Below are 14,173 nucleotides of genomic sequence, written 5' to 3'. Positions count from 1 at the left end.
AACTTGGTGCGATTATTGACAACACTTAAGAAGGATGGTAAGGAAAATCTAGTGAGCCAGACTTCAGTGGAGGGCAAGCTGTTGATAAGGATTATGAGGCACAAGGTTTGCATGAATTTTGAAAAGCAAGGACTGATAAGTGATAGGCCACATGGATCGAAGCATGGAAAGTCGTGTCTCACTAAATTAACTGAGTATATTTGAAGAAGTGACTAAGAGGATTCATTGAGGCAAAGGTGTATATTGTTGGTATGGACTTCAGTAAGGCAGTTTCCAACTTCCTGCATGGTAGATTGGTTGACAAGTTTAGTTCATATGGAATACAGGGAGAACTAGCCATATGTATACAGAATTAACCCGAAGGCAGGAGACAGAGGGTGGTGGTGAAGGATTGTTTTTCGAAAAGGAGGGTTGTGACCATTGGTGTGCTGCAACGGTTGGTGCTGGCTACACTGGTTTTTACTATTCACAGAAATCATTCGGATGTGATCATTGCAACAATAGTTGCTACGTTTACAGATGGAACCCAAAATGATGGTGGAGTGGACAGCAAAGGAGGTTTACCTCAGTGTATAATGGAATCTTGATCAGATGGGCAGATGGGCTGACAATTGGCAGGTGGTTTTTAATCTAGATAAATGGGAGGTGCTGCAGTTTGGAAATGCAAATCAGGGCAGGACATGTACACTTCATGCTAACGTCCTGGGGAGTGTTGCTGAACAAAGAGACCTTGGAATGCAGGTTCATAGTTTCTTGAAAGTAGAGTCACAGTTGGGTAGTATAGTGAAGAAGGCATTTGGTATGCTTGCCTTTATTGGCCAGTGCTTTGACTATATGAATTGGGTGGTCATGTTGCTGCTGTACAGCACATTACTTTGGCTATTTTTGGTGTACTGCATTCAATTCTCGTCTCCTTCCTTTTGGAAACATATTGTGAAACATGAAGGGAGTCAGTAAAGATTTACAAGGATTTTGCCAGGATTGGAGCGATAGGGAGAGTGCGAGTAGATTGGGTTCTCACAAACTTTGATGATTGGGTTATTTTATTCTTGTAGCGTGAGGGGCATATATAGTGTACATAGCCAAGGGCTTTTTTCCCCAAAACTAGAGGCCATGGATTTCCGATGAGAGGGAAAAGATTTAAAAAAGACTTAAGGATCAACTTTTTCCCACAGAGGATGTTGCATGTGTGGAATGAGCTGCCAGAGGAGGTGGTGGAGGCTTTTGCAATTATAACGTCTAAATGATATTGGGATGGGTACATTAAGAGGAAGGGCTTACATCGACATTGGCCAAATGCAATTAGTTTAATTTGGGATATCCCATCAGCATGGGCGAGTTAGACTGAAGCTTTTATTCTGTGCTGTACATCTCCGAGACTCTGACTCTATCTGACCTTGCACCAATATTGTATTAATTCATCATTCCCGGACATGCTAACCTATGTTGCGAGATATGATCGAAATGTCTTCATTTCAGCATTCTGAAACCTGCAAACACATCCTTCCATAACACTGACTCAGAGTCTCTCTCCCTCTGTCTATTTCCCAAATCCCTCCTATTTGTTGGTGTTTAAACTGCTTCCCCACCATCTAGTTTTAATTGTCCAGTTTCAATGTAAATAACTGTCCTATATCTTTTCTTGTCCTTGAATGTTGCTCACTCAAGAGCATTAGCTTCCAACACTAAGAAGCTTAGAAAGTGTTCAAAAAAGCATTGCTTGCGTTTTCTTTGACTTCCCAGTGTCCTGCCCTGTGCTCCATGTTGGATAACGGGGTTTTAACAGTTTTGAGGCCCAACTTTGTAACTTGCTCTGTTCCTATTCATTGAATGCCTGTGTTAATCACTCTCTGCTGCTCATGTGCTCAGTAACATGAGGAATCCTCACAACTGTTAGTGATTCAGACCAGGCTTCTCATTTGCCTTTGACTAACATTTGACTTAACTCTAGTTTTTGTACGTTCGTGGAAATGCTGGGGATGGTTTCCTGGAGGCTGTGTTTTAAGCTGCTGTGGAAATTCAGGAAGACCAGAGGCTGTGGTGATCCAAAACTGGATGAAACATGGTGACTGTAGTTACAGCATCTGGATCTGCAACATGACCAACAAATAGAGCAGAGGCTGCAGACAGGGGAATCTCTGTAAAATGTAATGAGGGAATTACAATCAGATCAGCCATGGTTTTGAAGAATGTTGGAGCAGGATTGAATGACTCGCTCATGCAACTTATTCAGATGTTTCTTTTAGTTCAATTCCTCTTCTCTCTCAGTGTCCCAGACTGGTGGGTAGTGAGTCACCTCCTCCTGTTTATGGGGAACATAAATCTGGGCCTCACGAGCCTCCAGATTTCCCTGTATCCCAGTATCGAGCAGTTGAGTGACTGCCTCCTGTTTCTCCCTGTTCCTGAGCAGCAGTTTCAATACTCTGAATGATGTCACAAGGTTAAGAAAGGACTTGATAACAGGGAATTTCAATCTTGGAGCAGCATTACACAAAGGGATCTAGAAACGTCTCCACCAAACATTTTGTGCAGCTAGTCTGTTATTTTATTCCTGTCTCCTTTTATAAACAGGGTGAAACAGATACAACAGTGCAGTTTTCTGACAATACTCCCTTATATAGGGAAGACAGATTTAAAAAATTGAAAGATTTATGATCTATACCTCAGCAACTCTCATTCATTCCATCCAAACCTAGTAAATGTTCCCTTTTATTGTGTTATGTAAAATGATGTAAGGAACTGGTTAACTGAACCTATTTGTTTGGTGACTGTGACTAATGTCAGTCTCCATGGATTCTAATTATCCCAGTGGAGAGTTTCCATCTTTTAATGATAAAAGGGTTTCGATTCAATATGTTATCCCATGGTATGGGCGGGAGCATCACCGATAGCACTAACAGGGATCGGCTGCTCCAGAGAGAGGGAGAGATCAGAAAATGAGAATATTAGACTGGACAGTTCCAGCAGTGGATCAGAATCTGAGAATGTTATACTGGAATGTTACAACAATGGATCAGAATCTGAGAACAATAGATTGGAATGTTCCAACAATGGATCAGAATCTGAGAACAAAAGATTGGAAAATTCCAACAATGGACAGGGGTTTATCCTATTATGTTTGGATGTTTTCTACATACTCTTGGTGGCCGTTATCATTCCGGATCAAATATGTACTTCACATTATTCAATGTTTTTATTATCCTATCCTGGCTATTGTTGGTGTCCCTGGTAAGTTTCATTGTGGATTTATCATTTGCATTAACCATGTGCGACTGTATTACTGTTCTTTTCATTTACTCTGTAAGTATTCACGCTCCAAACCACATCAAACAACAGTGAACTTGTGCATTCTTTCTCTCCTTCTTTAGTTCTGGTACTGGGCCTTGTTGGTTGACCTATGCACTTTCTGGTATGAACTAGGATTCATTGCATCATTGGCCTTGCCATTTAAATATTGAAAGCTTGGAGGTCACTGTCTTCTGTTCTGGATGCAAACTCCATTTCCTTCCACTGACTCTATCTCATCCCTGGCCAATAACTGAGGCTGAAACAGACGAGTCACAACTGCGGTGATCCCTTTGGCCATAAGCTGATTACTGACACCATATCCTGACCATTCCTAATTTTAACTATTGAGAACTGCAGAATATACTTCACTGGTTCATCCCATCTGCTGTTTGAACCTTCAGCTATGAAACACAGTCTTAATAAAGCCAATAATCTGCTGTTGCTTAACCAGATCTGAGTCGGTATTCCATGGCTTGTATCTAAATGCAACCAAAAACCCATCATTCCTGTACGGATTGCTTTATATTGTTGTTGGGTCTGGCAATGCCTTTACTTTAATATTCTCAAGCACGTCGTCACCTCCGTCTATGACACGGTCCTCAGTCTCCTTCGGTTAATGACACAAAACCCTGTCAGGTATTCACATTTAAACTGATTTCCTCTATGTCTATTCTCTCTCAAATAATAATTTTCATATCTACTGCCACCAACACACACAGACACACAGACACACACACACACACACACACACACACACACACACACACACTCCCTTATTTCATATTTCAGCAGTGGAGGTACAGGGCCATACACTTGTGGGAGTCTATTTACAGTCACTTACTGCATGGGTTACACATCTTCCCGTGCAAGACATTTCTGTAGTCCAAGTATAGTAGCAATATACTGGCAAAGGTTTGCAATGGTCCCCATGTCCAGGTAGTCCAGTTTATAGAGTAGTCGACGAGCATGGTGTGCATAGCTCCCCATTCTGGCTAGTCCCTTGCCCCAGTTTATGGTGTCTTGGATGGAACTGTGAGGCAGATTCACAATTTGACGTAACTAACCATTTCAACTGATCTGGCAATAATTTTATTGAACGCTCTCATTCTTGTGATTGGACCCACCATTGCCTCACTTCTCCAGTTACTCCCACTCCCCTGACTCCGTATCCATATTTTCACAATATGTTATCAGTTAATTAATTATTTGTCTTTCTGTACCTTTCCCTGGTGTTGTTTTTTTCACTCCCGAGTGTATCGAGTGTTGGCATTGTGAAGCTCAGAAACAATGTAGTGGTATGTGGTGGGCTGTTGCTCCAAGTTGGAAAGGGGGTTCCAGCAGCTTTGAGACACGTCCTTGAAACTTGGTCTGTGCCTGACCTCTGAAGGCCTGTGTTTGTCACTCTCAGTTGATTGTGCCGTCCATGACATGAGGAAACCCCTCGAGTATTATTGTCAAGGAACAGGAACTGAGGAGCATCTGACTGCCTCCTGTCATGGAAAGGTTAGTGGAGGTGATGGAGATGGTTTACTGGAGGTTGTGCTGTGAGCTGCCTCAGACATTCAGGGAGACCTGAGGATTTGGTGAACCAACTCTGGATGGAGCATGGGGACTGTAGTTACAGAATCTGGGTCTGCAACATGAACTACAAATGGAGCAGAGGCTGCAGAGACGGTGAGCTCTCAAACCACAGAGTGAGTGTGTGTGGGGAAAGGGATCTGCCAAACCTGCCTGTGTTTTAACGAGGAGACACACATCCTTTCCCTCTCCCCTTTAAATACACCCATCCAAATTCACCCTCTACTCCCCGCACACAAACACATGCCCCCTCTCTCACATGCACACACACTCTCCCCCTCTCACACACATGCATACCCTCTCTCACCCTCCCAAAGACACACATTCTCCCCCTCACTCTTTCACAAACACACACACTGTCTCTCCCTCCCACAGACACTCCACCTTGTTTTCAATCACACACACGCACGTGCGCGCAAAGACACACACACAAACACATCTAATCTGTCAGATGATTTTTCTTTTGCCGGTTTGTATTTCCAGATGCATTATATTTTTTCAAAAAAAATACAATTTGGAGACAGTCAATCAATACGATATTTTATTGACTCCTACTTTGGAAGTAAACCTAGTCTGATTCCAGGTGAAGGCACATACAGACTCCAAACAAGACCAAATGCCTAAAATACGTTGTCTTACTGGAGGGGTCACCTCCTTTACATCGATAATACCTGAAGGTATCTCCAGTCAGGACTTGAAAGAACTCTGGATTTGCATATTCATCAATCAAAACCTGCTTCTCCATTCTAACCCATGAAAGATTTAGCAGCCTCTTCGATGTGATCAATTCATGTGCATGTGTTGTACAGCCCCTTCATCTTTTCCTTCTAAATTTTGTGCCTAAGGTCTTTTCTCTCTAACACCTGACGAAGGAGCAGGACAATGAAATCTTGTGTTTTCAAATTAACCCGTCAGATTATAACCTGGTGCCATATGATTATTGACCTTACTCAACCCAGTCCAAAGCTAGCACCTCCATATCATGGTTTTTTGATTGTTTAGCCAATTTTCTATCCAAGCAAATAAATTGTTCTAACTCATGTGCTCTTCTCTTGCATATTAATCTTTCGACAAGCATTGCCTTCTTGAAGTCCAGATATAATACATCTTTCAGATCCCCGTTATTCAACTTGTTTGTCACACTTTTTAATTTAAAAAAGTTAGGAAAATCATTCAAGCATGATTTATCCTGAATACAATCATGTCGACTTTGATGGGTTATGGTTTGACTTTCAAAGTCTCCTGTTGTTAATTCCTTAATAACAGATTCGAACAATTTGTCTTCACTCGTTTGCTCATACCTTTCCATTCCCGATTGAAGTTGGTTATTCTAAGTTCTTCCCTTTCCATAACCTCGACAGTCCGTTTCAATTCCTGTGAAATAGGTACGAGGCTGAGAAAGATCGGCTCCAATTGCTGTGTAAGGGGCATGGGTGGCTGATTGGATTCATTCTGTTCCTGCTTTACACACAAGATGGGCTGAATGTCCTCCTGGTGTTCCTACACTATAGCTTCGATGTCTTGCATGTCCTGCGCCTGTTCCTGACCAAGCTGCTTAAGATATCATTGTCCTCATCCTGTTGCACAATGACAAGTTTGGAGACTTATGGTATCTCCCTGCTGTTATGCCACATTTCGAATGTTGAATTGAGCAGGCAGGTTGCGTGGTCCACAGTATGTAGTTCAGTGGTTAGCACTGTTGCCTCCCAGCACCAGAGATCTGGGTTCAGTTTCAGTCTCGGGTCACTGTTTGTGTGGATTATGCACATTCTCCCTGTGCCTGCAAGGGGTGCCTGTCGGGTACTGCAGTTTCCTCCCAAAGTCCCAAGATGTGCCAGTTAGGTGCATTAGGCATGGAAAATGTTAGGTTGCAGAGATTGGGTTGGGAAATGGGTTGGGGAGTGGGGTTTGTATGGTATGGCCTTCAGAGGATCAGCGTTTAGTCGATGGGTCAAATGGTCTGCTTCCACGCTATAGGGATTCTATGATTAACATCTTCATTGCAGAATTCAGTTGAGGGAATAATATCTGAATTAATACCAATACCCTTTCTTCGTGAGGATATTAAATCTGTGCACATTACTCCAGAAGTGATCTCACTAAGACCATGTACAGCAGCAGCCACACTTGACCAGCCTGCTGTAAGGTTCCTACTCAGGTTAGAGCAGGCTCAGCTGTCATGGGAATACACCATTTTGTTGAAAATGAATGGTGTGCTGACCTTCATTTCAGGATGTTTTGAGTACAGGAATAAGGGTGTCTTACTGCAGCTATACAGGGCCTTGGTGAGACCCCATCTTGAACATTGTGCAGTATTGCGTGCAATTTTGGTCTCCTTACCTAATAAAGGACAAACCTGACATTGAGGGAGAGCAGCGAAGGATGACCAGACAGATCTCTGGGATGACAGGCTTGTTGTGGGAACAGGGTTTGAGGCGACTGTGCCTGTATTCCATGAGGATTAGGAAAATGGGTGAACTATATAAAACTCTGACATGGCGAGACAGATTGGAAGCAGGGATGATAATTCCCCTGGGTGGGATATCCAAAACACGGCCTCACAGTGTTGGGTACAGCCAGGCCAAAGTGCGTTGAGATGAGACTAAATGCCTGCACTCAGAGACTCGTGAACTTGGGGAATTATTTCCCTGATCAGGTTATGAAAGCTAAGGTACTGAATATAAATAAAGATTTCAAGACACAGAAGGAATGAGGACAGTGCAGGAGTTTGGTTGTGGAGGTATAGAATCAGCAATAATTACAGGCAGTTATCCAATAATATGGCAACTGTATTCCCGTGCAACACCGTGTTATAGAAAACGGTGCAATATCAATAATGGGGCCAATGGGAAAAAGAGACTTCGGTGCGGACCCCCAAAATTACCAGTAAAAATCAAAACAAAAATAATAGTCAGCCTAATACAAAATAGCACAGGCTACATAAATATTTAAACTGTGTATTGTGAGGAGTTAGTGCAGCAAATGTCACCCTTTAACACTACAGACACTGACTACAGCACTGTACCTTTCACCAAGATCTTCACCAGAAAGCGCGCGAGCTGACTGACCACGTGATGCCGAAACAGCATTCCAGTTCTCTCCTAGGTATTCCCCTCCCGGTTTGAAATTAATTTCCTTCTAAATGTAGACTACAAATCCCACATTCAGGCTGAATTTCAAGGCTTGCAGAGCGGATTACATTCCTGCTTTATCTGAACACACTGAGGGTGCATTTGGCAGACAGAGGGATCCTGAGGCTGGGATTTGCTGTTCAGCTGGTGCCAGAGACGGTCTCCCATAACAGTGAACGGGAGCTCGCTTTATAAAGAAAGGGGCACAATTCACTAATTGTGTTGCAGCGAAATTGCGTTTAATAAGCACACCGTATTGGATAGCTGCCTGTATATTGAATGGAGGATCAAAATTTATGCACCAAAGGGAATACAGTAGTTCCTATTTTATATGTTCTGATGTTTAAACATACTAAAGGATATGAACACTGTGTGGGGAAAACTGAATTGAGGAGATTTTCACCATGAACTAGAATGGAGGGTGCTCAGTGTGTTGAATGACCTACTCCATTCCCGATGTTTCTGTGGAGTCTGTGGGAAAGCTCTGTAAATGCTGTCACCAACTCCTAGATGTTAGGAAGGAGGTCTCTGCAGGGTCAATAAGATAGTGTTTCCCGTTCCAATACTGAGGCTGGTGCTGGGTGTTGTTTTATTCTTTAAGACCTCAGAGCAGTTGATACAGTAGAGTGTGTTGCTTGGCCGTTTCCGAGACCATTGAAGAGTTTTTCATATATCTGTGTGTCTGGAGTCCAGGAAAGCACCCGAGATTCAATTCCTGAAAGTACATTGGGGAAGGAAATTGGTGTTTACAATCGACATTGGCTTCAAGGTCACTGTTAATGACTCCAGGTTTTACATCTCGATATTTTATTATTTATAATGTCCACCAGCTTCCAGAACATTAGCGTGGTCTCGATTAGTAATCCAGTGATATTTCTACAACAGCACCATCTCCACATGGGGAACTATCTGAAACCACACTGAGCTGGTTATTTCTGTGCTACTTTACAGATCTGTCAAAAAGAACTCCCACCAATGTGGCTATTGCAATGGGATTCAGGGCTTGGTAAATGGTCAGACAGTAGTTATTCCCTTGTTATGGGACTGGACATAGCTGAGTAAATTTCCACATTGTTAGGGAGATGTCAGAGTTGGATCTGGAATGAAACAGCTTCCCCAGGGACACGGCTTGTTGTGCAGCATAAGTCTTCAGTCCTATTGCAGGAATGGGGTCAGGACCCATTGCCTTTGTCGTATTTACTGCATTCAGCTCTTTCTTCATGTCACATGCAGTGAATCAGATCGATTATAGACTGGCATCGGGTGATTCTACGGGCAGCATGGCGAGGGTGAGGTGGATCATCAACTCAACACTTCTGGCTGAGGGTGGTACAGATAATACAACTATGTCTTTTACACTGATGTACAGGGCTGTCCAGTTATTTAGGTTGGTGATATTTATGGAGTCCTCTCCTCCAGGGAGTTGTTTAATAGTCCATCGACATTTATGTCTGGATGTGGCAGCACTGCAGAACTTCGATCTGATCTGTTAGTGTTGGGATCATTTCGCCCTCTGTATCAGATGTTAGTCCTGCTGTCGAATGTAACCAGTCAGGTGCGGTAGCTTTAATGGATTGTCATCAGGTTTAGGTACACATGGTTCCGACCCTATCATGTTCACCCGCACTCATCGCTGAACCATAGATCAGCTTGATGTTAATGGTAGGCTGAGGGATTATCCTGTGGAAAATGTTCCAGATTGTAGTTGAATACAATTCTGCTGCAGCTGTGATTCTACCACATCACATGAATGCCCACTTTGAGCTCCAATATGTTCAATTCAATTCTACTGACGATCCCCCTGTTTATACCAAGACCCATTCACCCATCAGCCCTGTACTCAGTGTCTTAACCTGGTGTCTGATGTGGTAACACTTCAATTTTCCTATTCTCATTGTGCTGAGGGTCTCTTTCTGGTGTCACACCACCAATTTGTTACTTTACTCAAACCCCTTAACATATGCATCTGAATCTTTTCCATTCCCCCCAATGCCATCTTCTGTGTCTGATGTGAATGTGTTCCCCACTGTTTCTCTCCCTGACCAAGATTAAGAGCTCTGCAGTGTCAGTGATGCCAGATTTATGTAGTTTCAGATCAAGGAATTTGTGCACCTTGCATTATCGGTTACATCCAAGTGTATTCTGTGTGAGACAGAGCGTTTGAGCAGCTTTAACACACGTCTATGGAACTTGTTCAAAAACAGAAATTGCTGATGAAACTCAGCAGGTCTGGCAGCATCTCGTGGAATGAAAGCAGAGTTAATCTTTCAGGACCAGTGACCATTCTACAAAGCTCCCATTTTCTCCAGCAATTTTTGCATTTTTATTTCCAGTATTCATAGTTATTTATTTAATTGAAAACTTGTTCTGAGCCTATTCATTTCTAGAGAAACTCAACAGGTCTGGCATCATCTAGAGACAGAGAAACAGAGTTACTGTTTCAAGTCCAGTATGACACTTCTTCAGAAATGAAAAAGTATTGGAAAATGAGCTTTATAATACCTTGACAGATGTGGGGAGTGGGTTGACAGGTAAAAGAGGGTGTGGCAAAAGATAAACATGCTTTTAGTAGTGGTGAACGAGAAGACCATGTGAAATAGCTTTAAATTAAGATGTGAATAGGGAAAAGGGTTTCTCTCTATTGAGTGAAAGATAAAGAAGATGCAACCACAGAAGGTCATAGAGAGGCCAGGAGGGAGATTGTACGGAAATTGGAGAACAGTTATAATGGGGTCAGACTGTGAAATTATGAAATTGTACATTAACTTCTAAAGGCTGTAACGTACGAAAGTGTAAAGTGCGTTGTTACTCGACCTTGGGATGTGCTGCCTTGGAACATTGCAGCAGCCCAGGGCTGAAATGTTAGCATGAGAGCAAGGTAAGTTACTGAAATGGGAAGCAATGAGAAGGCCAGGGTCATTTCTACAGACAGAGTGGGTGTTCCTCAAAGCAATGTCTATTTGGTCTCGCCAATATAAAGAGACTGCATTATGAGCACCAATGACGGGAGATCAGATTGAAAGGTTACAAGTGAAATGCTGCTTCACCTGGAAGCTATGTTTGGGGCCTTGGATAGTGAGGAGGGAAGAGATGAATGGACAAGTGTTGCAGCTTCTGTAATTGCATGGGATGGTGTCATGGGGGAGTGGGGAAACGTTCGGGGTGATGGACAGTGACACAGAGGGAACGGTCGCTGTGAAATACTGACCGAGGACGGGAGGGGAAGATGTGTTTGATGATGCTGTCCTGCTGGAGATGGTGGAAATGGCGTAGGATGAATATGTGAATGTGGATTCTTGTGCAGGAGGAAGTGTGGACAAGGAGGAACTATCATTGTTCTGGGGTGGAGGGGACGGATTGACGGCAATACTGTGGGGGATGGGGCAGTCATAGCTGAAGGCCCTATCCACCAGAATTCGGGGATTTCTGGTTTGACGGAAAAGGAGGTCACGTTAGACACAGTTCACAGGAATGTGGCATCGTCAAACAGAAACAACAGAGATGGAGAAACTTGGAGAATGGAGTCAGCCTCCACTGATCTTGTGCTCAGCCACAGGCAGAAGTTCCTTCTGAATGATTGAAAAGAACCAGGCATCTAATTTGAGGATTTCTGCCTCACATCTGGTCTGAAGCATAATGTGAAAATAGACCCAGAGGAAGGTCAGTGAGTATACATGAGCAGACTTTCAAGCAGATATCCCAAACCGATCAGTAATTATTGTTTCTGTTGAAAAAGATGAACTCGATAAGCAGCGAAGCACCCATGGTTGACAAAGGCTCTCAAGGATACTATTGATAAGCATTAGTGGAGGGCAAGATGTAGGATATTTATTTCAGGGAACAGAAGCAGATGCTTGGCATGAATTTCAGCTGTGCTTCCTGAATTCCCCACAGAAACTGCTGCCATTGCTGCTCCATCGTCTTCCCTGCCCGTGTCCCCTTCCTGATTCTAGGTTCTTCCTCTCAAATTACAGAGTACATTATCTTCCATTATGGTCCCTCCCCACTTCACCTGAAACTCTTTGTTCAAGTCTACCTACTCTGCAATAGCATCAAGCTGCGTTTAAAGCTGCCACTTTGCCTCTGGTCACGGTGTGGCTCGGCCTCTCCATTCATGCTGTTTTACACCTCCCACTCACATCGCACTCCGGAAAGTTTCCTTCTTTGAGTAAACCTTATTGAAAAGACCTCTCCCCTTTTACACTGAATTTACACTGTGATCCAAATTTCAAAAGTTATACTCAGCCTTCATCTCACTCTGCTAAAGGCAACTGCACGCTGACCGTGTGGTACAAAAATTCCCCTTCTTATATGGTACAGGCCAGTGATGCTCTTTCACTGTAGAGATAATCACCCCATTTGTACAAAGCAATTCAGGTGTTTGACCTCTTACTGGTACTCGTCACAGTTTCCTGCTGCCTTAGTATTATAACATGGAGAAAAATAAATCACAGTATGAAGCTTGGGCTGAATGTTATTTACCTGTCATTTGAATACTGTTTCAAATTTGCAGTGCTTTATCTGTAAATGTTTGTTCGTAAAGTTAGTGTCAGACAGCGTGTCGGAGGTTGAGGGGTGACATTGTAGAGGTTTATAAAATCATGAAAGGTATGAATAGAGTGACCAGCCAAGGTCTTTCCCACGGGATGGGGGAGTTCAACCATAGAAGGCAGAGGTTTAAGGTGAAAGAGGGGAGATGTGAAATGGACGAAGGATCAATGTTTTCACACAGAGGGTGACGTGTGTATGTGGAATGAGCTGTTAGAGGAAGAATGGGAGATGCAAGTACAGCTACAACATTTAAAACTCATCAGGACAAACATAGGAATGGGAAAGGTTTAGAGGCATATGGACAAAATGCAATCAGATGGGACTAGTTTAGTTTGGAAAACCTGGTCAGCATGGACAAGTTGGACCAAAGGGCCTGTTTGTGCGCTATATGACTGTATCAATCGAGAAAGCGAGGAAAAGGGGAGAAAAGACAAGATATAGTCAATTGGCAAGAAATACAAAAACAAGCAGCACGATATTTTCCGAGCATATAAAAAAAGTTCAAGATGAGTGTGTGATCTTAGGTGAAATTAATTAGGAAAGTATACTGAGGATAATTGGAGGGTGTGACTGAAGAATTGGCTACAGGGAGCAGACAGATAATTTACACCCATGTTTTATATCTTTCCTCACAGGGGAAGGCACAGTAAGTGTTTCAATGATGTAAACAAAATGGTAATAGGAGGGAAGTTCTTGAACCATCTCTAACGAAAGGAACAAGGATTTTCTAACAGATAAGAGTAAGAGTAGACAGGCCAGCAGTAATTCATAGCTGGTTTTAAAAGAAGTGGTCACAGTCTTGTGGTCATGGCGTCACCTCTATCAGATGTTAGTTCTGCTGTTTGTTAATGTAAGCAGTAAGTGCAGTAGCTTGAATGGGTTGTCATCAGGTTTACGTAAACATGGTTCTGACCGTGGCATGTTCACCCACACTCATCACTGAAGCGGAGATCAGCTTCATGGTAATGGTAGACTGAGAGATTATATTGTGGTTGAATATAATTCTGCTGCTGCTGCTGCTACAACAGCTGCTATGATTTACAGCATCACATGAATGCCCAGTTTGAGATGCAATATCTGCAATACAATTCTGCTGCTTGTCCTCATTCGCACGGGGACACGGTCGTCCTCCTCCCCTGTACACAGTGCCCTATCCCAGTTTCTCATGTGGGAACACTTCCTTTTTCAAAAATTCTCATCCTGTTTGGGTGTCTTCATGATGCCATGCCTCCAATTGTCGCATTCCTCAAAAGCATTTAACGTTTTCACCTGAATATTTTCCGCTCCAGTAATGCCATCTTCTCTTTAAAGCAAATGTGTTTCCCGCTGTTTCTCTCCATGACCATGATTAAGAGCTCTGTCGTGTCAGTGACGACAGCCTTATGTAGTTTCAGAACAAATGAATTTGTACACGTTGCATTATCATTCACTTCCCGGGTGTATGGCTCTCCATGTTGGCCAGGGCGTGTGAGCAGCTTTGACACACATGTTTGAAACTTATTCAAAAACAGAAAGTGCTGAAGACACTAACCAGTCTGACAGCATCTGTGGAGTGAAAGCAGAGTTCATCTTTCGGGTTCTGTGACTGTTCCTCAAAGCACCCAGTAAGTCCAACAATTTTCGTT

Source organism: Chiloscyllium punctatum, chromosome 13 (genome assembly GCF_047496795.1).
Source record: "Chiloscyllium punctatum isolate Juve2018m chromosome 13, sChiPun1.3, whole genome shotgun sequence".
Lineage (NCBI taxonomy): Eukaryota > Metazoa > Chordata > Chondrichthyes > Orectolobiformes > Hemiscylliidae > Chiloscyllium > Chiloscyllium punctatum.
This window is presented reverse-complemented; position numbering follows the sequence as displayed.